This window comes from Melanerpes formicivorus, unplaced genomic scaffold (assembly GCF_026170545.1).
Source record: "Melanerpes formicivorus ecotype bairdi unplaced genomic scaffold, bMelFor1.0.p_v2 SCAF_19, whole genome shotgun sequence".
Classification (NCBI taxonomy): Eukaryota; Metazoa; Chordata; class Aves; order Piciformes; family Picidae; genus Melanerpes; species Melanerpes formicivorus.
Genome location: NW_027142371.1, coordinates 4,526,047 through 4,552,614, shown reverse-complemented (window position 1 = coordinate 4,552,614; position 26,568 = coordinate 4,526,047). Strand labels below are relative to the sequence as shown.

The 26,568-nt window shown below is 42.2% G+C and overlaps 1 protein-coding gene across 10 annotated transcripts in view; it reads right to left on the bottom strand.

Annotated features, from left to right (window-relative positions):
- Positions 1-26,568, bottom strand: part of NCOA3 (nuclear receptor coactivator 3) — a 94,964-nt gene that overhangs the window by 67,286 nt on the left and 1,110 nt on the right. For 7 of the 10 annotated variants that reach the window (XM_068149863.1, XM_068149873.1, XM_068149870.1 and 4 more), the window contains exon 2: positions 5,642-5,681. The exons of 1 other annotated variant lie outside the window; for it this stretch is intronic. The gene's annotated coding sequence lies outside the window, so the exon portion shown is untranslated. Of the gene's footprint in view, positions 1-4,500; positions 4,520-5,641; positions 5,682-23,717; positions 23,737-26,568 lie in introns of those variants that run through there. 2 more of the 10 variants (XM_068149867.1, XM_068149868.1) reach the window with 2 other exon arrangements.

Here is a 26,568-nt window from a genome sequence, read left to right as displayed (position 1 = left end):
GCAGAAGGGAGACTCAGACCAGTGACCAAGGTGGTGTTGGATCTTCTCTTTGGGATCCCAGACGACAACCTTGCTGGCAAACAGAGCAGAAATTTCCTTATGGAGAATTATCCTATTATTTCCATATGCTTTATAAAGGCATTCAAAAGTTACGCTGAGAATACTAAGGTTGTGAGGTAATTCAAAAACCTTAAAATGCTACCATTGACTCCAACCCAACACTTCTTCCTTTAACCCTTGTTACATGTATGTAATTAAACAGATGACTGTAAATGCCTATGAGACTACATGGGACCAGTACCCATCAGGTCAGAGAAGACTACTACAGACTTATGTCTGCTGTAACACCTCCAAAGCACCATTGCTTTACTACAGTGACAGACAATGTGTCTCGAAGTGGAGAACTTAAGTCTGCCAAGGACCTGTATCCTGATTTCGCCTTTGCCCAACACAGGTAGGTAGGGAATTTCAGCTGCCTAAACATGTGCCAGCAGTGTGCCCAGGTGGCCAAGAAGGCCAAAGGCATCCTGGCCTGCATTAGGAATAGTGTGGCCAGCAGGAGCAGGGAAGTCATTGTGCCCCTGTACTCTGCATTGGTTAGACCACACCTTGAGTACTGTGACCAGTTCTGGGCCCCTCAGTTTAAGAAGGGCATTGAGACACTTGAATGTGTCCAGAGAAGGGCAACAAGGCTGGGGAGAGGCCTTGAGCACAAGCCCTACGAGGAGAGGCTGAGGGAGCTGGGATTGTTTAGCCTGGAGAAGAGAAGGCTCAGGAGTGACCTCATTGCTCTCTACAACTACCTGAAAGGTGGTTGTAGCCAGGAAGGGATTGGTCTCTTCTCCCAGGCAACCAGCACCAGAAAAAGAGGACACAGTCTCAGGCTGCACCAGGGGAAGTTCAGGCTTGAGGTGAGGAGAAAGTTCTTCACCAAGAGAGTCATTCATCATTGGAATGTGCTGCCCAGGGAGGTGGTGGAGTCACCATCCCTGGAGGTGTTCAAGAGGAGATCGGATGTGGCACTTGGTGCCATGGTCTAGTCATGAGGTCTGTGGTGACAGGTTGGACTCAATGATCCTCGAGGTCTCTCCCAACCTTAGTGATACTGTGACAAATTAGGCCACTGGGAATGTTTCCTATGAAGAACAAACACTGATCTATACTGTCTTGATTATGACAGATCACAACTTTCAATTAAGAATATTCATTTAGAGCAGACTTTACACTGGCATTTCAATCACTGATTTAAATGTGGAAAATGTTTACACCCACCCCAGGAAGGGCACATGAGCAGGAAAGTAGTACAGTCCATAAATCACGTTGACCTGCCTTAGGCACATTTTGCTAGTCAGCAGATGCTGTACTTATGGACATTTATTCATGCATTTGCACAAGAACTAAGCTGTGGAATTAACATGAGAAAAATATATTATTATACACTGTAGAACAACTGATTTTAATCAAAGCTCTGAAAACATGTCCATTTAAAACAAGGTAGATTCATATCCTGAAAAACTTTTGAGTGCCATAAGGCAAGAGCAGAGGGGAAAGGAACTATCCATTAGGGGTTTCCATATCACAGATGCACGAGCTCACACAAACTGGCTTCAAGGAGTCAAATGCCTGGTGTGTTAGAGTGCTTGAGAGAATTCTGCTTGGTGCATTTTTTCAGGCAAAAAAAAAACCACCAATCTTTTTTAGTAATCTATGGAAAAATCACACATCCCCTTTAATTTTCAAATGAGATCTTGTTATCTCCTGATCTAATAATAATAAAAGGCCTGCTAATGAAGTTTCCTGAGGTTTTGGCATATCTAGGCTCTCCAATTTGGGAGTACAGGATCAGAGACTGAAGCCAAAGTTACTGAAGAAAGGAAATCAAAAATAGTTGAAGTTTTCCATGCATACCACAAGTGCTTATATATAATTTACTTTCTTGTAAGGAGTAAGTGCAGCTATTTAATACAAAGGTGACATCTCTAAAGCACAGTTTGACCTTGAAATATGGAAATGTTCCTAGCTCAATGCTGTAATTAAAACCTGATTAAGTTTGAGTGTACACAGGTACATTTAGTATGGCTGCAAGAGGTGTTAATTTAGTTCAGCACAAATGCTTACCACTCAGAATCTGAAGTGACAGTTGTCTAGCTACACTACACCAATAAATCTGAGCATTTCATTAGTTAAAATCCCCTTTCCTCTGTTTTTTTTCCCCATATATCTTACTATGTTTCATATTCATAGTGACAAGACCTTAGCAGAATGCCTTCAGCTAAACTGCAAAATAAGGGCAAAATAGAATCACTCCTAAATTATGTTAATTTGTCTTTCCACAGCAGTCAGGTTTTATCCTGTTCTATTTCAAATTCTGCCCAGCTGCTGTGTACCAGTGGTTATAACACAGAGCATCTGCACAAGCCTGAAAGCTGTAATGTTATTTTGCACATCACTGGTGGACTCAAAAGCTTACATTTCAGGAGCCAGTTACTTAAAAACCAATGGACTAAACTAAAATCACCATGAGAGTGGTGAAACCCTGGAATGGGTTGTCCAGGGAGGTGGTCGAGGCCCCGTCCCTGGAGGTGTTTAAGACCAGGCTGGATGAGGCTCTGGCCATCCTGATCTAGTGTGGGGTATCCCTGCCCATGGCAGGGGGGTTGGAACTAGATAGTCCTTGTGATCCCTTGCAACCCTGAATGATACTACTATGAAAATGGAGAAGGAAAGAAACAACCCCAAAGTTGGTGTCTTTGTTCAATGCTATACTGAACAGAAGAATAGCACCTACAGTGGTGTTATAGACTGGAGAGTTGAAGAATGTCCTCAGAGCCCTATTACAAAAGGGCAAGAGGGATGCTTTACTACCTGCAACAAGTTAAATTCCAGTTAACACAGGAACCAGTTCCAGACAGTCTGTGGAATCCCTGTCATAAGGGACCTTCAAAATGTGACAGAGAGAACCCTTGACCAACCAGCTCTAGCTTTGTTCAGTGTTTTGGTTAATGCTAGCATCATTTCTCTTATTGTCAGCAAAATGTTGTGATCAGAACCAGGTACTGCAGCCCAGTCAGACTGGTACCACTCTAACAATGGACTACTAAAACGAGAGAGTGTAATCCTACTTTGTCTCAATTTTAAGATACATTGCCACAATTTTTGGCACTGATTTAAGAAGGCATGCTTTGTTCATCTCATGTGCTCTTTACATGTTGCATCCATTAATACTCCAAATCTTCACTGGACACAAGGTATGTATTCCTGACCACAACATTAATTCCTACCATTGAGGATTTATTTTCCCCCTTATTTGAGACAAAGCAGCATGCTTTTGCGTTCAGCCTCTCAATGCCCTCTGTTCTTTCTTTTTTGTCCAAATTTTTCTGTTCTTTTCACAGAATTTCCATTGCATAAAAGTCTTCTTACTCTTCTAGTTTTCCTAGTATTTCACTGAAGAAGCCACAACTTCACCTCCATTAAAAGACATTTTTCTACAAGTCTCACACTCAGCTCTCTAAGATTCCTGCAGCAGACACAAAATCAGTTATGTTAATTTAAGTTACACTGATATTTACCTGCAGATCTCTCTAAAATGACACTACCATCATTAGCATACAAACTCTTAAGTAGTTTTAGGAAGACTTGCAGCCATTATGGAAGTTAGTACAAGAGGTCAGTGACTGCCAAAAAACAGAAGAAGGGATCACATCCTTCCCCTAGAAGAGCCAAAAACATTTGTAATGTTCTGCTTCAGAACCAGTCGTTTCCTTGTTTCTAGATAAATGGCTGTGTGGTTTCCCAACATTAGGAAGCAGTGTTATGGAGGAAATGCCAGGATGGAGCTACTGATTTTTATGATTATTGCTTTTTTCTTACAAGCATTGAATCTTTAGTTCCCACACCAACTGAACCTTAAATTCAATTAAAGCCCTGAGCTGGGGAACCAGCGTTTGAGCATTCATCTGCCAGTGAGACATCCACGATGCATCCACACAGTTCATACAGCTCATGTTCTCTTTTACCAGACTTCCAGGTCATTCCATGGTTTAATTCAAAAGTTTAACTTGTTGCTAAACTTTCCAGTTAGTATTTAGCCACACCTGTGCACTAGGAGGTTTTATATTAGCATTTAGCAAGCATATCAAGCCTGGTAACTAACTGATTAGCACCAGTCAAGCATTTGTGTCATGTAACTGGAGTGTATCAGCTATACACTGTAATGGATTTGATGTGTTAGCTTGTCAGTAAACACCACACTGCATTTGTCCAGTTTAAGGGACCTTCTGGTACAGCACATCACATTTAAACACAATTTCCCTTAAGAGTTCTGTTAGGTACACCACAGTCAACCTTTTATTATTCTCCTAATTATGACAGGGCCCAAAAGTTACTATATAATTTTCTATAGGCATAGCCAAGCTTTTATGTTTCCTGTTTAAAGCCCACTAAGCACTTTTAGCATACCTAACAGTCCATTAAAAGTTCAGAAAGACAAGCCCTTACCTACACTTGAGCTTTCACCAGTAGGAAGCTTACTTCATTAGATTCTCATACAGATGAAGCCTATAAATAACAGTGTACATACAATAACAGGAAAAAACACAGCATACCATGAAGGGAACACAAGAGAAGAGAGTACAAAAGTTAAGATTGATGTCATTATTTCTGTCTTATAGGGGGAAAAAACATGCTGTGATTTACATCTTTGCATTGCAAGTAGATTTATAACAGACAATATCCTTAGACAATTGTCTCCATCCAGTCAAGAGCAAAAGTTACTTATCCCTTCTCTCCACCACACATCATATACCTCTGTGTGTCATCTGTCTGCACATCATTGCTTAGGAACTGCACCATTTTAATGAGCACAGCTAGCTGAAACAAAAGAGTTTTTCCCCCTGTGCTCTGAACAGATCATTCTCCAAAAGTTTTCATTCCACTCTCTCCTTTCCATTCCTCCAGTTTGCTTTAACCTTACCTTATTTAAACCAAGCCAGCTCGCTTGAATTTTATTTCGGGGCACCTGCTGAACTGCAGAGCAAAGAGGTTGATCTTATCACAAGAGATTATTCTGAAGGAGGTACTTCCTTTCTTGGGACCAAAACCCCACTGAATGTTATGTCTAGACGAGTTAGCAACAAAACCAACCAACCAAAAGCCACTACATTATATCCACTTTGGGCTGAAAACACCTTCAGCAGGGAAATTTCATTTCATCACCACTGTATTAAAACATACACCACCAAAACACACCACAAAAAACCTGTTCTGAGCAAATTATTCCTATCATTGCTTATTTCAGAAAGAAAACCCTTATGTCTGGATTGCTGATAATCAGGAACTAAAGACTGATATATACACAACATCTTTTCATAGCCAAGTACCCCCCTTCAAGCCTATTAGCATTAGTTAGTATCACACATACTGAAGCCAGGTCATAGCATGCATTTCCTCAAGCTTAAGCTAGATGGAAGACAGCAAACTATATATAGCATTAATACAGAACATAAGTAAGCACCTTTATTTTGCTGAGGTAATTAAAACTTTCTCCCTTTGCCTAATCCCTGGAATATTGATCTTTTCCCTGGATCACTTCCCATAAATAAATGTAGTTCTGGACAATTAAGTCTAACAGGAGACTTACCTAGCAGCGTTCCCTCTCCAAGAGAAGCCAGCAGGAATGCCTAGACAGAAAAAGGTAAGCACATCAATGTTCCAGCACACTCTCAAACTTCACAATCTACAGCTCAGGAATTTCCTGGTTCAAAAGGACTGAGTTTCCCAGCAGCTAGATTTCACTTCTGCATAAGTTTAAAAACCTCATGAAAATTACTACAGCTAAAACATTCTTTGGCAGGCAATTCTGTAGTTAAGCTCTACCCTATGTGAAAACATCAGGGTTTTATTTTTCATTCTGTCATCTGATAATAAGGAGGAGGAGAATAAGTGAAATGACTGGAGAAGAAAACATTTTCTTCCTGTTGATTTTCCACAACACTTCTGGTTATTTTGTTTAGATTCGCCTTGTACTCTCAAGCAAAAAACAAACCAACCCAAAACAAGAAGCCCAAAAGCAGAGACCAGAATGACTTATTCAGGAGAAAAACCATAACATGACTGTAGAATGATACATTTTCATTTTTGCCTTCTTTTTTCTTTACTGACAACTCCTAACGCTCCACTCTTTGAACACTCATTCTGGCAAAATAATTTGTTATTTTTTTAGTAACTCAGTGGAAGAAAATTGGATAAAAAGCTATTGGTTGCAGCAGGTCTGCTTCTCCCTTAAGACAAAAAGCTTCACTTGGAAGGAATCCTAAATCAAGTGCTAGGGACACACACAGCCATTCACCCAGAAGTTCCCTAAATAACCATTTCTTATTCAATGACCAACCTGCCAGTGACTGTAATTACTACTCCTGTAGTTATCAAATCTACATTTTCAGATGACAAGAACAAAAGATCAGAGGTAAGCAAGCCACTAGCAGGACCTCCTCACAGCTAAGTCAAGAGATGAATTTACAACAAGCGAAATAAAGATCTGTGCAAAATGAAGCTCGAAGGACACCAGGAATTTCTGTAGGGCTATGATAAAACTCCATAAAGGAAATATCTGATCTGCCACAGGGGCTTTATCCAAAGTCCAAGAAAACAAACGTTTATTTTATGCTTTGACAGTAAACACATTTCAATTGTCTTAAGTACTCAGCAATGTATTTTGCCTTCATAGAAACCAAGTAAAAAAACCTTACAAAAAAAAACCCACTCAGTAAGACTTAGAAATCCTGTCTCCAAGCTTGACCTTTGCATCAAATTTGTAAAGTAACATTTAGATAAGATACTCAAACTGTAAACAAAGCAATGACAGCAGCTTTGTGTCACAACACAGTTTACTTCAATACTTTTAATCAGTGAGAAACCAACCAAACAATGCACAATTCACAATACAATCCTTGTAAAAGCTGGGAAAGATATTAAGGTTCATGTCAAGTTCAACAAGCTCTATTTTTAACTTTAGGCAAGTCCCTCCTCATTAGCAGTAGCTTTGTATCTGAGAAAGGATTAGAAGCAGCTAGGAAGTTAGTTGGGTAGAGAAATTCATGTATTATAAAACTAAACTTCTAGCTTAAAAAAGTAAGCAGTTAAGGTTGCTTGCACCTAGCCAACTACTGTCACCTCTCATTGTTACAGTAGACCAAATCAAGGCTTACAGAAAGCCTTTAAAAAGTGTTAATTAGTTGCTTACTATTATTTTTTCATGATCACTGTTTTGTAAGTCTAAGTTTCATTACACATTTAAAGAAAAACAGGCAGATTTTGGACTCCCCTTTTGCTTCGGCTCAGAGAAGTGTAGCCTTCACATCCACGCAGCTTGACACTAGTGCAACAATTCCTTTTTAATACCTTTAATACCTCTTTCAACAGCAAAATTCAGGACACTGCTGTAAGACCTGCTAAACACACTTTTTAAAGCATTTCACAAGGTCCAACTAATCCTGACAATCTCATGACTGACTTACTATGAAAAAGCAGAGTTTATGTAATAGCGAACTGAAAGACAGACAACGCCTTTGAAAACAAGCCCAGTACTTCTGCATTTCAAGGATGCTAACTAATAGGGAAGAGGCATGAGCATCTGCTTGTCTGAGAGATAACAAATGTTTTTGAGCACTCCTGTATGTGAGTGGGCACCAGTATCACAAGAGAGATAGCCTTGTTTGGAGGCCAGAGCTCTTTCAAGAAGTCTGCGGCGTTAGAACTACCTGTTTTCCCTAGAGATAAGTGTTAGCACTAGCAGAGACCACGACACATTTGTATCCATATGGCAGATGCTGAAATCTTTCAGATGACTGCTGGCAAAACAGCTAATTAAGGGCCATCTCCATGTTATTTTACTGCATGTAAGCAGTGGCTTTCTGAAAGGATTAAGCTAACTTCTGCAGGGACTTCTGCTCTGTCGTGGTGCTAAGTAGCTACTAGGGAACTTCACATTTCCAAGATGCCAGTAATATCTTTGTAGCTAGAGCAATAGGAAAAATGTTGTGGTAAACTTTTGCCTGGAGACAGTTTAGTCACATCTGGATATACAGCAACAAAACCAAGATAAACAAATTATCCCAAATGGAAAACAACCAAAAGATCTTAATTCTAGAAGCTGCGTTTTCAGCTTATCTAAATTAAAGCACTTAAGTGTTCTTTGTTTTATCGGACTCCTGATCTGTGCTTTTGTCCTTCTGTTTCTCTAGCTTTTTGACAGAGATACAATCTAGGACTGCAAGCACTGAGTGCATTCAAGATAATGCCACATTCTCAGACTTTATCAAGAAATTCTTCTTGGACTTAAGAACGAGGAAAGAGCTGCTAAAAAAGCAGTTTAAAGTGATTAGAAATGCAGGGGAATAGTTTACACTTCAGGCTCGTTCCACACATGCTTCCAAAACCTGCCAGCGGTACAATTTTTTCAGGCAAACTAACCATTTCAGCCAAGTCTACTTGGTATATCCTCTGAGAAGAGATAAAGTTTGAACATTGAAGCTGCTACATCTGTTCGGCAAAACATGTTTACAAACTAGCTTTAGGTACCAACTATTAATGCAAATTCCTCCAGCCATGACACGCTGAATCTAAACTAACTGATGGTGGCCAGCCTTGTATTAAGAACTTCAGCGAGTGCTTAATTGTGCTCCATGCCCCCCCAAGTTCTTAAAAGTACTATTGAAATGCATGAGGAGTTCCTATGCAAGTATGCAGGGGAAAAAAAAAGTCAGAGCAGTTTCTGATATCCCCAATTTGGAGGTGAGGCCTGCAATTACCATGAATATGCTAAAAATGCCACCCTAATATACTAGGCAAGTTAGAACAAACCACTTTTCAGCTTATTCTTCTGTGGGGTTTGTGGGTGGGGTTTTGTTTTTCTTTCAGACTAAGCAATAGCCCTAGCTGTAGCCTTGTTTCAACCGATGTAGCAGCTAAAACCTCTCCAGCACTGTTAGTTACTTCCCCCCCACCACCCCCACTGTTGATACTATGGAGCCAGAGAAACTCCAGAAGAGAAACATTCCGTTTCATGCACAGGTTTTTGTTGGGGTGCCTCACCCCCCCCACCCCCTCCCGTTGTTGATGGCACCGTGGGTTTTGTGTTGGTTTTAACAATAACAGTACATCTTTTCTAAATGAATCAATCTGTGGTGAAGTGCTTTGCTAACTTTGTGGGGAGGAAGAAAAGCCTGGAAGATTTGCAAGGTTTTTATTATTCCAGAAAAAACAAGTCTAGACTGGATTGACATTACTAAATCACAAGGCTCCCTAACAGAAGAAACTTTCAGGGGAGTGAGTGTGACTATAGGAAAGTATCCAACCTTTTGTTCAAAATATTACATGAGAAAGTTGAAACAGCCTTGCTACTGCAAAGGAAAAAAAGCAGCTGTTAAAGTGGCTGAGGCATTTAGCATAGCTGAACTCCAGTTCATTTTGGCTATAGCCAGTACCTATACCCGAATGAAACATTGCCACTGCCTAGGGTCTTAGCTCACCTGCTTTTGTGAAAAGGTATCAACTAGCCTCAAGGAATCTCTAACAGCTATGAAGATCAGGCTGTTTCTCTGATGAGCTTTTGGATAGCTCTTCAATAGTAGTAGTATAGCCTAAAATGCCATGGCAGTGGAGGAAGGCTGACCCACAAGTGCAGCCTGGTCACTTCTGGAAAACTCTTGAGTGCACCCAAGCACTTAAGCTGATAATAGCTGCTCTACAACAGCTTCTTGTAATGAAATTTGCATGAATATGCCTTAGATGACTTCACTGCTGGTGAAAGCTAACATTGAAGCTAAGATGTCGCATTCTGCAAGAATTTAGTTTACATATGAACAACATTACCATGGAGCTTCGCAAGCCAGTGCAACCGTCCTGTGGTGACCCAGCCAGGGGACTGCACTGCTAGCCCCGAGGTGATAAGCCTGCATCTCAGACTGTAAGCATGTGCCTAGATATTAGTGATGCAGATACCAGCCCTGTGGCTCAAATTATCTCACAATAAATATTTCCCTATATGCAGTTTCTTAGTTGCCTGTGTAACAGTGTTTATTTTGTAGACAAGGAAATGCTTGCATATGCCACTACTTCATATCATGTGGAAGTGACTTGTGTATCATGCCCTGGAAACCTCTGTTTTGTGGCAGAGGTGAAAGCTGTTCCTCTCTTGCTGTGGCCTCACACAAGAGCAATGGACACACCAGTATTTTCATGCTGTGCTGTGTGTTCAAATTTGAACAGGCTGCTTTCTTTGGAGAAGATACAGACACTTCACCTGAATGCCTCTTAAAAACCAGCCTTACTAAGGGAAAGATGTTTCTTAACTCCCTTTTGCTAATGGTTTGAATGAACAAAATTTTTCCACCCCTTTACTAGGGTTTAGGTTTGTTTTACTGAGTGTGGAAAGAGACCAGATTACCAAGCTGGTATCTTTAGCTCTTATGTTTTCATTCTCTCCTTAAATATATGCATAACCTGTTAATCTACAAATAGAAGTACCAGCTCACCTATCATTTCTGTGCAGTACTGGCAGTACTCCAAGACTGGAGCTCCTTTGGTTCTGTGAACACCTAGCATTAAACCTCCTTGTATAAAAATTCCATCAATCCCAACTCTTAAAGGTCTCAAAGACTTAAGCCTTTAATATCTTTAGAAAATAGGCATCTCCAAAGCCAGTTCTAGAGAATGGCACCAAATCCAGATCATGCTTCCAGAAGTAACCCCTGGCCCACAGCTCCAGTGATGCTAAATATAATTGTTTATTATTCTGGGGACAGCTCTGTAAAGTATTTCATAGTACAAGATACACAAATCAGTCAGATTGTAACATCCCTTTAAAACTTCAAACTACTCAGAATGGGAAGGAGGGTGAGGGGAACTGGGATGGGACACAGCCCATCTCCTGCACATTTTTTAAGAGGAAGCTACAAGAACTTGGGTCTGTTCAGCCTAAAAAGCAGAAGGAAGGATTAAATCACCATCTGCATACATCAAGTTCTCAAAACAAAAGCTTACCACTTTCTGTAAGAGAACGACAGGCATAACATCAACTGATGAATCTAAAAGCTGCCTCTGTTGCTATCATACTACTATGTCAGGCTATGAAATTATGCAAAAAGAAAGAGGAAAGGCAAGTTTAAATCCAAAAAGGAAAACAAAATGCCACCAAAACCCCACACACAGTGGCTTTTACTGTTCAGGTAACTACCCAAACCAAGGAAACAGCACTTTGTCATTCTAATCAAATTTTGGCCTAGTGGATTCAATGTTATGCATGTAGTATAATAGAATCTCCTGTAACCTCAGATGCAAGATCAACTTCATGAACAACCTCTTCTCTAACCTTATCCCTGAATCACTGTGCATTAGACTGAAAATGCTGCTAAGTGTATGTGACATTCTCCAACTCCATCTACGAGGATTTAGATGCGAGGATACATCTGGATGTCTTGTAAAAGAAGTCCCCAATTATAAGCAGCTCAGACTTTTCAATTCAGCCTCAGTTTTCACATTCTTGTCTTAATTTTCACTAGTGTAGGCAGTCATTTTTGCACCATAAACTTCAGGCTTGGCCACCCATTTCTGTTCAATTTTTGCAGCTTCTATTTTTCGGTTTGCTGTTAAGTAAAACTATTTGCACATCACTGACATTGGCTTACTTATGATTTACATTTCAACTAAAATCTGCCCTTCAAAGCTTCTAAGAGCCTTCAAATACCTCATGGAGGGAAACACAGAGTAAATAAGGAGAATCTCTTTTCCCTGAACCCCAAAATAAAATACTGCTCTGCGTCCTTATTGTTGCTTTCTCAGAGCAGAATGAAATTCATTTCCTGATTTGTTTGGTGTAGATATTTTGCTTAAGCAGCAAGCACTCCAGGCTACAACTGATGAGTGACCTTGAGATAGCTCTTAGAAGGCAGTTGCCATAGTAACACCACCACAAATGTGGTACATCCTCAGCTGACACCACCAATCTGGTGCAACGGATCCATAATAAGTACATCTACCCTGTATTAGCGTCTCAATATTTAAGGAGGAAGTGACTAGAATTTTTATGACTATTAGAATTACTTGGAAAAAAAACCCCACTCATATTGAGGTAGAACACTGGATATTCTGGAGGAATACAAGTCAGAGGCTATACAAGTCCACAGAGTGCAAGAGTTAAAGTACCCTAAAATAACGCACTACTCAGAATGTTAATGCAGAAAGCATTCCCCAGTCCAGGGGGGGAAAAAAGTCTACTGAAGCAGCTTTGTAGTGGCATATCACTACAAAATAAAGTTTGTCATCTTTTCTCAGGTTCTCTAATATATATTAAACTTTATTGAGCCATACTGTGCCCAACTTAATGCAAAATGTGAGCACAGTGGATTATTTTTGCACAGCAGAATATTCTCGGGCTCACCTGTGCAACCTCAGCACCTGAATAAGCTCTGAAACCAACCTGGCACTAAAGAAATAGTGGTGCCCCAGAGGGTTTTTCCCCTCTACATAGCATGCTACCAGTTCTGGTGAGCCCTGAACTAGGAAGAAAAGGGTGAATCACTACTGAAATGTCAATAAAAATGAAACACATGGAATTGAATAGCATTAGGTTACAGAAAGGGTCAAGTAAAACCATCTCTGTTTAAAGACAAAGGATTAATGACCAGATTAAGGCAATTAATTATTATCTAGCAGTCAGGCACTGGTTTAAACTGCAGATTCAAGACATCTTTTTCTTAAATCAGCAGAAAAGACCAATCACATCAGTTTCATAGTGTATTGATGTTCAAAAGATTCCAAAACATTTGGGTTTATTAATTAGAAACAAGAGTTAGGACTGCTCTGCCTCTGACAACATCGTGGGTTTGCCTTTATGAAGGAAAACATTTGTTGAACTTCTATGAGTGGAATTTCTGTCTTAGCTAAAAGTTAATTCCAGTTAGGAGTGAAGTCATGCACTTTAAAAAACAGGCTCAGGTGCATAGTTAAGTCAGTCAGTCAAGTACCTGCCGTGGCCAAGGATCTCTCGCAGCCATAACTGTAACAAAGGTAGACAGAAGACAAGAAAAAAACGTTCCCAGGCAATACTAAGCAGATATTTAACAGCTCTTACCAAAAAAACCCAATTCTTTTGGCAACTTGGTATTACAGTGCAGTTACCAATCAAAAGTGTAGTCTGGGTTGCTTTTGGAGGTCTGTAAACATTGTCACCTTGGCTCATGCAAGTATCAACTGAGATCGATGTTCCTGTCAATTGCTGTTCTGTGCCACTCTTCCCACTTTCATCAGCTCTCTGAAGTTGCAAGTCAAACGGCTGCATTCTAAACTGATCTGAGCCCTATCAATCTGTGCACAGGCACTGACAGATTTCTTTTCAATGTTCCCCAACACTGAATAATAGGTTTCTAGCTAGCAATACCTTCCTACAGTAAGCATACTTTTACTGGAGTACAATAATTTGTCTCCAGTTTGCATGCAGATGTTTATTTCAGCCTAGCTTCAGGTTAGCTTCAGAAACCTAGCTACACCTAGACTTGAAAAGCACTCATGGGATAAAGGATAACAAAGCTATGCACTGACCTTGTTCTGTACTGTCCCCCCTTTTCTTGTGTCCACATTAAATCTCCAGGCAAAACAGTTTATTCCTCATTTTGTGTATCATAGTATCAGTCAGGGTTGGAAGGGACCACAAGGATCATCTAGTTCCAACCCCCCTGCCATGGGCAGGGACACCTCACACTAGATCAGGCTGGCCAGAGCCTCATCCAGCCTGGGCTTAAACACCTCCAGGAATGGCACCCCAACCACCTCCCTGGACAACCCATTCCAGGGCTTCACCACTCTCATGGGGAAGAACTTCCTCCTCACCTCCAGCCTGAATCTCCCCACCTCCAGCTTCATTCCATTCCCCCTAGTCCTATCACTACCTGAGATCCTGAGAGGTCCCTCCCCAGCCTTCTTGTAGGCTGTGCATGTCAATCTACTCTGCAAGCTCATTTAGAAACATGTACTACCAGCTATTAAACCACTTTGCTGTTCTTAGTCCTTAATCTAGAAACCATAAAGTTCCTCACCAGCTATGAAGGACCATTAATTAAAACAGCACAGGAGAATCAAACAACAAAAAGGCTTTTAATAACAAATTTCAACATATTCTAAATCTACATTCCTGTTAAAAATCCTTCAGCCCTAGACCAAACAGATGCTGATCTCTGAGTCTCTGCAGAAGTTATCAATTTGGTAGATTGATTCTACACCAAAACTTACTGCAGTACTTGTTCCTCTCAATGTGTTATTCTGCTCAGCAATGTGTCTAAGCACTATTAACAAACACACACTCAGTGCTTGCTGGTTGCTCAACACCAGTTTTCAGAGCAACACTCAATGTACCTACTTAATCCCGACTGATTTAAGGGAAATGAGTGTACCAGTGCAGATACACAAGGTAACAAACTATGAGTAACATTACATAATTAGTAACTCCAACTCCTTCTAGTTCCAGCCCTAGGGTAGACAAAGGGTGCCCTAATTTCTCCTACACCCAGATACCACTTGAGTCTTTCCTCTATAGTAAGGTTTTTACTTCAGGAAGAGTATCCTACAGGAACTCCATGTGGTTCACATGTTGATATGACTATGGCTGCTCTAGCCCCACCCAAAATACTCCCTTGTACCAATACTGGCATTTGTGCAGTGAGGGGCAACTTGACAGCCAGAAGATGTCTGGGAGGTTTTGGGCCTCAGGTATTTTGTTGATGGGGAGGGCAGGGGTGGACAATTTTGAGTTAAACCTGTTTGCTGACTGCAAGGGCCTCAGTGCTGGAGCAAGGGGAGGAGAGGTAACAGAAAGGCAGCACGATAGCCCTGGCTGGGCTTGAGAGCTGTGGACCTGTACCACACTGCCTTGGAAAGGCAGCATTCTATGGGAATGCATTTCAAGGGCTCTGATTTTATAGTCTCCGTTGATACTGAAGCAGCCTGTTTGCTGTGATGCTGCTAGCTTTCTAAACAAGACACCACCTTAGCTCCTGCCCCAGCATTTAAGCAAAAACCCCTCTCAACCCATTATATAAAGGCTTCTTTAATCCCTAACCCCAAAGAGCATAAGTCAACAATAAATATCTGTAGTGACAGAAAGACAAGGCACATTCAAAGTACAGAGTCCTCTAGATCTTGGAGAAAGGTCAGGGAGCCTTTTTGTAAACAAGAACAACTTAAAAAGCAAAGAGCTTCAAGGTAACAAATGAGGTTGAACCTGTAGATCCCTTCAGTTTGATTTTCACCAACATATCTGAAGCTACAGTCATTTTAGACATAACCATCAAATAGGTCTTAAAGTTAACTGACTTACAAAGGAAGACCATTAGAACAGCATATGGTTCCTAGTGGGTCTTCCTTTAGTGTAAAGGTACAACAATGAAGATTTCTATTTTAGCAACACATAGTCCTTACTGGAAATGTAAAATTACTACCAGGAGCAAGCAAAAAAAATGGGGTTTCACCTGGCAGTGATCACCTAGTTAATAGTAACAGCACTAACAGCAGAAGAAATGGAAGGTAAGATTAATATAATCAATATTGGTGAATGGTGCCACATCCAGCTGGCAGCCAGTCAGTAGTGGAGTCCCCCAGGGATCAGTGCTGGGCCCTGTGCTCTTTAACATCTTTATTGATGATCTGGATGAGGGCATTGAGTCCATCAGTAAATTTGCTGACAACACCAAGCTGGGGGCAGGAGTTATCTGCTGGAGGGTAGAGAGGCTCTGCAGAGGGACCTCGACAGGCTGGACAGATGGGCAGAGTCCAAGGGCAGGAGATTGAACACATCCAAGTGCCAGGTTCTGCACATTGGCCACAACAACCCCATGCAGTGCTACAGGCTGGGGTCAGAGTGGCTGGAGAGCAGCCAGGCAGAGAGGGACCTGGGGGTACTGGTTGATGGTAGGCTGAACATGAGCCTGCAGTGTGCCCAGGCAGCCAAGAGGGCCAATGGCATCCTGGCCTGCATCAAGAACAGTGTGGCCAGCAGGAGCAGGGAGGTCATTCTGCCCCTGTACACTGCACTGGTTAGGCCACACCTCGAGTACTGTGTCCAGTTCTGGGCCCCTCAGTTTAGGAAGGAGGTTGACTTGCTGGAACAAGTCCAGAGAAGGGCAAGGAAGTTGGTGAGGGGCTTGGAACACAGCCCTGTGAGGAGAGGCTGAGGGAGCTGGGGCTGCTTAGCCTGGAGAGAAGACTCAGGGGTGACCTTACTGCTCTTTAAAACTACCTGAAGGGGGATTGCAGACAGGCAGAGGTTGGTCTCTTCTCCCAGGCAGCCAGCACCAGAACAAGAGGACACAGTCTCAGGCTGCACCAGGGGAGGTTCAGGAGGAAGTTTTACACAGAGAGAGTGATTGCCCACTGGAATGGGCTGCCCAGGGAGGTGGTGGAGTCGCCATCACTGGAGGTGTTTAGGAGGAGACTTGACAGAGTGCTTGGTTGCATGGGTTAGTTGATTAGGTGGTGTTGGATGATAGATTGGACACAATGATCTTGAAGGTCTCTTCCAACCTGGTTTATTCTATATTCAATAGCTGATACACAGCATGGGAGTGGTCTGTGCACAACTCTCACAAGCAAGAGCTGATTTTCCTGACAATTCTTTTCAGGCATCATTTGCTCACTGAGCAGCTTGAGGTTTCACTCAGAGTAAAGACCTCTAACTGAAATTCCAGCAGTACAAGAATGCCTGCATGTTATTAAAGGAAATAGTGGAAAATTTTGCAGGCTGACATCCAGAACGTCTGCGGTTCCTTTTCATATTTCTCTCTTCTTGCAATGCAGTTATTAGACCAGAACTTCTAACCTTTTTTTTTTTTCCCCTCCTGTTGTTGTTGTTGTTTTTAAAAGCAGCCTGGAAATTTCCAGTGCTTTAAAGTGTTTTTTAAAAGCTCTCTCAACTGCACAGCTCAAACAGGTGTGTTTTTTGGTCTGGGTTGTGTCTTCTGTTTGGTTGGTTGGGATTTTTGTTTCTACTCACCTGCCTAGACAGAGCCTTTAATTTAAGCAAAAGTTTCATCACAGTATCACTAAGGTTGGAAGAGACCTCAAAGATCATTGACTCCAACCTGACACCACAGACCTCATGACTAGACCATGGCACCAAGTGCCACGTCCAGTCCCCTCTTGAACACCTCCAGGGATGGGGACTCCACCACCTCCCTGGGCAGCACATTCCAATGACGAATGACTCACTCGGTGAAGAACTTTCTCCTCACCTCGAGCCTAAACTTCCCCTGGCACAGCTTGAGACTGTGACCCCTTGTTCTGGTGCTGGTTGCCTGGGAGAAGAGACCAACCCCTTCCTGGCTACAACCACCTTTCAGGTAGTAGTAGAGAGCAATGAGGTCACCCCTGAGCCTCCTCTTCTCCAGGCTAAACAATCCCAGCTCCCTCAGCCTTCTTGCAGTACCAAGAAGTGAGTGGAAGGGGAAAGAAAAATCTTTGCTCATATACCAAAAGCATTGCTTAGCTAATCTAATACATAGGACAATAGCATTTCAATCTCTTGAGGTCATTTGAGGTCCAGCTACAGCCAGATGGGTAAGAAAGACAAAGCAGTTCAGGATAAAGCTACTTGGTGGCTGTACTTTGAACAGAAAATACAGTGGATGCCGATGCAAGTTATCCTGTCCTTATCAAGTCCTGGCTTCCCTTGAATTTCCTCAAATATCCCCTCATTCTACACCTCACTGGATCCCACTCACCATACCTATTACTATATGATCCCTAACAGTCAATACAAGTCTGGCAAGTTGGCTAGCACTGGTTTGCACCTTACCTCCACCAGTTTCGTTAAGAGCTTCAAACATGCAGCACCACAAGATTAGAGACTTCAACAGAAAACTCACAGGTGTAATACAAAAGTCTTCAAAAGCTGCTCCAGGCAGTGCAGATATTTGCTTTTATCAGGTTTTTGTGTGCTGCTCAAAAGAATTGCTTGCCTCTTAAGGAGGAGGTCAAATGGGCAACCCAGGTTAACAGAGGTGTTGGTTTTGCCCTAGGTGATCCTGCTTTGGCACGGGGGTTGGACTCGATCTCCAGAGGTCTCTTCCAAACCCTACCATTCTATGACTCTATGAAGAGGACAACTTGCAGGATGAAGTACTCTTGGTTTTGTCACCTTCAGAGCCATCTATGGCTAGACAAGTTCTTTAAATACTTTATTAAGAAAGTATTCTATCAATTACTGCCTAAAAGTGTTATTCCCCATTTGAGAGAGTTGAATAGGAAACAACATTGAAGTAAGGAAATACACATTATCTGGGAAGGAAGAACAATGCTCACACCAGCACATGGAATCAAACTGGTATGCAACCAGAGAGACCTTCAAGTGTTTTGAAGCCATTTGTGCTCTCAGATTGGCTTATTTAAAAGGCAAAGTTATGCTTAAATGAGAAGCAAGGCAGAGTGTTACTTAGGAGTATTTTTTAACCTCTGCAAGGAGTACAGACATAAGGAGTCTGTTTTACACCACCTAGTAGTTAAGTGAGTCAAACAAATGGTGTAAGCACTGATTACAAGGATTAAAAAGAGAGTAATCCATGCACACTGAAGAGCATTAGCTCAAGTGTAGTCCTCTGGTAGGCCATATGCTGAAGTCTGTCCCTTGAGCCAGATATTCAGAAACTCCCACTCTGAACATAAAAAAGGCTTCCAGAGAAGATAAAACCAAGAGTGGAACAAAAGATGCTGCTATGTCTGCTTTCATTCACTGCAAAGATGATCAGAGCACAAAAGGAAGTGCAACACAAGCTGTAATTCCCCATTTCCACCTAACCTCTTTAGTCCAGCCTTCATGTACCCAAAAAAAATGTTACTACAGGGGATGAGGGCTGAAAAACATCTATCCAAGCTACTAGCAAATTAAAAGTACTTATTTTTACCCTCCAAATAATTTCCTTAAGGTGTAAGCTGCTAAGAATGGATAACTATGTTGAAGTCATCATTGTGACTGGAATAAAATTACTTTTTAATCTTTTACTTCTCCCATAAGCCTCCAAGAAACAACAGCACTTCCACTTGATGACCAGGTGCACACTCTCAACAGGTGTCTAAAGGTTTCAGAACAAATGCAAAGTAGGCTACATTAGCTGCTACATACACACACAGTAGGAAAGAGCATGCAGCACAGATTTCCCTCTTCCTGGGACTCACTAGCCTCCAGAGAATGTGATGAAAACACAACTCAGGTATTTGACAAGCGTTAGGATGTTAATGCACACCACAGGGTGATCAGTGCCATGTTAGAACATGTGTTTCATCTTTTCCTGTAAAAGGCAAATTGTTAACTTCTGCCTTCTGTTTAACCTTTTCATTAACAGACACAGCACAAAAGCCACCCAACCCACTCCCTGTTCTATCACTTAGGGATGTTTTAGCGAGGCAAGACACAGCTATTTGACATAAGGTAAGCACAGAGAAAATAAAGTACATGAAGCAACACAAATGGTTTTATGTTATACTCTTGTGTGACTGTATAACAACTTCTAACTATATTTTAGTAGTGATGTCCCAGAGAACAATTTCCTTAGAATAGAATTAACCAGGTTGGAAAAGACCTTTGAGATCATCAAGTCCAACCTATCAACCAACACCATCTAATCAACTAAACCATGGCACCAAGCACCCCATCCAGTCTCTTCCTAAACACCTCCAGTGATGGTGACTCCACCACCCCCCTGGGCAGCCCATTCCAATGGCCAATCTCTCTTTCTATGAAGAACTTCATCCCAACATCCAGCCTAAACCTCCCCGGCACAGCTTGAGATTGTGTCCTCCTGTTCTTGGAATCATACAAACCAAGAAAACATGATTATCTACAAGCAAATTACAAAACTGATCAATATTTGTCCACTAGGAACCAACAACAAAACATTAAATCCATGCAGTCTGAAACAGTTCCTTTCTGCACCTACAGCAATATTTTACGTCTTAAGAACAACAACAAGAGGTCAAGGTGAAAAAAGTGAGTTACTGATTATGCAAATAAAGGAAGCAGCTATATAGCAGAGACTGTCCTTACAAGACTGAAAGATACATTACAGTAATTTACACAAAGGCAATAGTAAAGTACCATCCACAGAGCTTACTAGTCATTCACCAGTGCAAGGCAGAAATAGCTGCTTAGGCTTAGTATGCTACAACATTTTGTCTTTGCATCCTGTATCATAGTATCAGTCAGGGTTGGAAGGGACCACAAGGATCATCTAGTTCCAAGCCCGCCTGCCATGGGCAGGGACACCCCACACTAGATCAGGCTGGCCAGAGCCTCATCCAGCCTGGGCTTAAACACCTCCAGGGACGGCACCCCAACCACCTCCCTGGACAACCCATTCCAGGGCTTCACCACTCTCATGGTGAAGAACTTCCTCCTCATGTCCAACCTGAATCTCCCCACCTCCAGCTTCATTCCATTCCCCCTAGTCCTATCACTACCTGAGATCCTGAGAAGTCCCTCCCCAGCCTTCCTGTAGGCCCCCTTCAGATACTGGAAGGCCACAATTAGGTCACCTCGGACCCTTCTCTTCTCCAGACTGAACAGCCCCAACTCCTTCAGTCTGTCCTCATCTTGTGCTCTGGGCAGAGCTCAGAGCAGTCACAGACATGCTTAAGACACAGAAAACCAAAAATTTCAGATGAGCAAAGTGGGGAAAAAAAAAAAGAGCACACCACTTTCATTGCTTAGTCATTCTTTGGCACAGTGAAACATCACAAACACAGGAGCTAGCTTTCACATTTCTTCCCAAGACTATGCTCTTGTCCTTTCAAGCCTTTCAAACAAAAGTGCATAAGAACTACAACAGTAGTTTTACTGGGATTATTATCAGAGAGTTACAGCTTAATGTTAATATATATATACACACACACACACTCAAGTTGGTCACAACAGTTTTGCAAGTCCAGCTTTCTAGAAAAACAAGGTTTTAGAAACCTCCATAAATGAGGGGATTGGTTGGCTGCTTTTTGAATTGCCACCAACTCATCCTCAGGGTTTTGCTCTTTCATGGCTACCTATGAAATCCATAAAGGACAGCACAGTTTATTTCAATGCATTACCTGAAACCATCGAGTTCAAGTTATGATAGAGCCAACACATTTAACAAAGCTTTCATTGTCTCCAAACTGGTGACACATGGGTTTGATGGGTGGACCACTAGATGGATAAGGAACTGGCTTGATGGCCACACCCAAAGAGTGGCTGTCAATGGCTCCATGTCCCAGTGGAGGCCAGGGACAAGCGGAGTCCCTCAGGGATCAGTCCCGGGACCTGTCTTGTTCAACATCTTTGTGGGTGACATGGACAGTGGCATTGAGTGCACCCTCAGCAAGTTTGCTGATGACACCAAGCTGTGTGGGGCAGCAGACAGGCTGGAGGGAAGGGAAGCCATCCAGAGGGATCTTGACAGGCTGGAGAGGTGGGCACAAGCCAACCTCATGAAGTTCAATAAGAGCAAGTGCAGGGTCCTGCATCTGGGTCGAGGCAATCCCAGGCACAAATCCAGGCTGGGCAGTGACTGGCTGGAAAGCAGCCCTGAGGAGAGAGACTTGGGGGTGCTGGTGGACAAGAAGCTCAACATGAGCTCTCAGTGTACACTTGCAGCCCGCAAAGCCAATCAGATCCTGGGCTGCATCAGGAGAAGTGTGGCCAGCAGGTCAAGGGAGGTGATCCTCCCCCTCTGCTCAGCTCTGCTAAGGCCCCACCTGGAGTACTGCATCCAGTTCTGGAGCCCCTATTACAAGAGGGATATGGACATGCTGGAAGGTGTCCAGAGAAGGGCCATGAGGATGAGCAGAGGGCTGGAGCACCTCTCCTATGAGGACAGACTGAAGGAGTTGGGGCTGTTCAGTCTGGAGAAGAGAAGGCTCTGAGGTGACCTAATTGTGGCCTTCCAGTATCTGAAGGGGGCCTACAGGAAGGCTGGGGAAGGACTTCTCAGGATCTCAGGGAGTGACAGGACTAGGGGGAATGGAATGAAGCTGGAGGTGGGGAGATTCAGGCTGGAGGGGAGGAGGAAGTTCTTCACCATGAGAGTGGTGAAGCCCTGGAATGGGTTGTCCAGGGAGGTGGTCGAGGCCCCATCCCTGGAGGTGTTTAAGCCCAGGCTGGATGAGGCTCCGGCCAGCCTGATCTAGTGTGGGGTGTCCCTGCCCATGGCAGGGTGGTTGGAACTAGATGATCCTTGTGGTCCCTTCCAATCCTGACTGATACTATGATACTAAAAGCCACTAATAATCACCTATAAGAGTTTCCCATTAAACCAGAGAATCTGCTAGAATGCTTAAAGCTCTTACCCTCCTCCTTTGTTAGGTAAAGATAACAAGCATTTATACTCTTTAAAATGTTTATAAAAGCACACCACATGCTCTGGAATAAAGAGATAGTTTTCCTTTAAAGTTAATGAGTATAGAGAATGAAGGATATTTAGCACAGCTATGGTCATACAAAGGTGATCTCCTCTTACCTTCCAAGATCACATTAATACAGCATCACAGGATATCATCACAATTACACCTGACTTGGTGCAGTACAGGAAGAGAGATACTTCCCTAGACACCTTAGGGAGACACTGAAGTCTTGTCTAACTTTGGATCAACTACAGAGACAAATGAGCACAGTGTAATATGTGAATTAAGAGACAAATGAGCACAGTGTAATATGTGAATTAAAAGTTTTGCTGCAGCTGCCTTAGGAAAAAAGGTTCTGCATTACAGTTCTGTGGCACACATGACCCAGACAAACACCAGCACTAAAAAGAAATGCTTAGCATTAAATGAAGAGGGTAAGCTTTTAAGAAAGCCTTTGACAATTCTTTTGAGCACACATGCTAATCTGCTTTGTTCTACACTGTCACACTCAGAGTGGCAAGCAAACACCTCATCTGCTAGCTGTTTTCTTCAAAGACAACTGGCAGAGAGTCTTTGGACAACAGATTTTGGCTTGCTTTTTCCTTGCCTGGGTGGTTTCTCTCTTCTTTCTTCCCTTTCCCACCTTGTTAACTGCTCTTCTGCGTGTGTTTCTAACTGTAGTGAAACCCAGGTTGAAAATGGCACTAGAAGATATGCCTATTAGAAACAATTTAGGAACTAACCATGTGTTGAAGGAAACACAGACCACTCCTAGTTCTTTGCTATTTGTAGCATCGTTCCCAAGCATGTTTGCATGGCCTAATAAAGAAATGCTCCAGAAAATTTCATTTTCACCAGTTAGGTTTGCCAAGAGAAAGCTTCTGGAATAACAAAAGCCAGGTTACCTCCTCCTATTCCACCTCACCTCCAAGTTTACAAGAAAAGAAACACACCTTGCTGTGTGGCAGAGACAAGAAACAGAGCAAATCCCAAAGAGCAAGTTTCTCCTCAAGACCAGGAAACAAAAGCTACTTCTGCCTTTTCTTTTTGCTGTACCCCACTCAGTCCCTCTCCTACCACTGCCAAGGGAGGAATACTTTATTCTTTTTCTTCTACAAATGTTAGACTACAACTACTGAAGAGAAAAGCATCAGCAACATTTTTAGCCATGCAACCTGTTTCAGTGTTGCCTTTGAAAAAGCAGACTACTTATTTTCTGACTTCCATGCAACACAGGAGGAGATAAAATCTTCATAGCTCAGAAGTCACATACAGAATATTCCATGCAACTACAGACACAAACCTACCTTGCATACATGCCTCTGAAAGCCCTTGTGGGTGTACCTGTGATACGAGATTATCTCATTCCATGGCTCTGACATCTTGACATAAATGGAAAAACATACACAGCAAAGGGTTGAGGCTTTGTGGCAAAGTGTTATACTCAGCCAAGGCTAAAGCAGGTGCTAGTCATTACAGCTATCAGTAGAACCGTTATATTGTTCTGCAGCCCTCTTTCTCCCTCCTCCCCCATCATCAGGTGCACCTGATAAATCAGGGCAAGAGTGCAGCGTAGTTCAGCCACATGTGCAACAACTCTAGTGAAAAATTGCTTGCCTTGACCTAACAATTACATTTTCTGGATAACTTCTACAGCATTTTCAAGTTTCTAGAACAATCTCATCCATAAAATGCAGTTATGATGGCTTCAGGCTTCGAGTCATGACACTGCTCACATTTGTAATCTCCAAACAAAGAACTTAACTGGTTGGTAAGAAAGCCTTTAAAATAAAACTTCTAATAGGGCACTGATCCATAACCTAACAAAGGGTGTTTGAGAAATAGTTTATCTGCACCTCACCTGAACAGGCTCACACTTAACTGTGAAGGTGAGAAGGGGCAGGGAAGTGGGGGAACAAAACAGACATAGCCAAACCAAAATCAGTAAAATCCAACCCACACATACACACCCCCTCACTCCCCCCCACCCCTTGCACACTACATGAGGGAACACTTGAAGGTAGAGACCTGTAGAGTCAACCTTATCTCCTCCACTCTCCTGGAGTATTGCAAAAAGCAGTCACAACCTCAGAAGCAAGCAACTTACATGATATCCTAAGCTTATCAGCCTGACTTTCCAGGGTCTAAGCAAAATGAGCAGGAAATGCAGTGGTGGTCCCCTTGCTCTTTCCTCCCTCTCATTTAAATAACATGCAGTCTTCAGCAACTGCCTTTATCTTACCTCTGTACAATGACAGAAATAGGGCTAGCATTAGCCAAGATAATAGTAAAATGGGTGTCTACAAGTGCAAGCATAAACCCTCACCACATACAACACATGAAAGACTAAAAATCCCTTGTGAGGTCGAGTTAGGAGGCAAGGTAATTTTGCTCCACTTCAAAAGAAAACAACCTCAGCTTATTAATGACTGTCAACTAAAAATAAAAAGCAGCAGTTAGAAGTATTATTAAAGGCATTTGGTTCATCTGAAGCATACCTCCCATTTACAAGGGGTAAAAAAGGATCTGAGGTACCTTTTCCTAACTACCTGCAGCATATGAAAAATCAGAGTGGAGATACACTCCATAACAGACTCAAATCAGTTGCAGTGAAATTATTTCACAACTGCCTCTTCCCTAGTGTTACTACATTTGGAAACATCAGTAGAGGGGGGAAAAAAGGGCACAGAGGCATGCTGCCCCAGCGTTCAGGTTTAGGTATTCTTCACCACACTCTCATATCCTTGGCGTAAAGAACACCATCCTTCTTGTCCCCCCCTCTGCCTCCATTTTTAGTATAAAAATCAATAACGTTTAGCATATTTCTAAATGCTCATAATCAAAAAGCTTCCATGGACATAACACAGATGGCTGTGTGATAGAAGGTATTCTAAGATCACCTCTTAGAGGGAGGCTCATTTAAATGCAGGAGTTGAAGCAACCTTCAGTGTCAGACTGTAGTGTCCAATATCATTTCACATGCTACCGGTGGCTTGATTTTGCAGACATAACACCAAGACGTTATTTCTTGCTCAGAGTTCTTAAACCCCAACAAAACACAACACAAAACCCCCAGCACCATCTTTTCGTGTAGCTGTAACAAAAATCTGCCTTGAGGGTTTTGACTGATTTCTTGTCCATCATCAATGAAAATGAAAAGCCCATGGTCAAAAGAGAATATTCTCTTGTCAAAAGAGATTTCCTTCTCCCTCCTACTCTACATTTTGTCTCAACTATACACCAGCCTCAGTAATACTGTGTTAAAAGAAAATAAGCAGACAATGCAAACTTCCAAGTTAATAAATCCAACCCCAAGATGAACAAGGGTTTCAAGTGAAGAATTAAGCAGCAGCAATCCCCCAAACCCACACAACTCGTATGCCACACTAAAGCAGGCTGGAAACAGCACACTGCCATCAGGAAAGGTGCTTAAAGCAAGGCGGAACAGTGGGTTCAGTCTGTCTGCTATCACTTCTCCTATCTCCCAAACTCCACCTTCACAACACAGCAGTAAACCCATTGCTGTTAATAACAAGGGGGAAAAAAACCCCAAACATTTCTTTTTTAAATCAGTAAATTCTGTTCAATTCTGAACAGCAATCAAACAGCCTATTATACCAACTACTAACAGTAAATACAATTAACAGATGCTACCATGCACAGTTTGGTTAAAAAACAGGAGGAAACCACGGAAAAAAAGACACCCAGCCCACAATTTTGACTATTCCCTCTCAACCCAAGATGATCTTCTGGGGCTTTCACTCAGGTACTATTTGTTACTATGAAGCTACCTTGTATTTCAAACATACACACACCTCCCTTTATTTCTTGTGTGGCAGCTCATCAGGAGTCGAAAAAAAATTTACAGTAGTGTTGACAATGTTAAGCTTAAGTGTCCATTTTAACTGTGTGGTAGATGTTACACAGCCGGATGCTTTAGTTTTGCCTTGTTGTTCCAGATAGAACCCAACATAACGTTTTCTTTAGCGCTTAGGTAAAAGCTTTAAAGCAGAATCTGTCTGGGGTTTGGTTTTATTCTTTAGCAGGTTAAAAAGAGGCAGGAGATACTGACTGAATAAAAAAGAGTGATTTAAAACTAGTGTTCACTGGATAAGCTGACAAAGTGGGAAGCTTCTCTTTTAAACGACAGCCTAACTG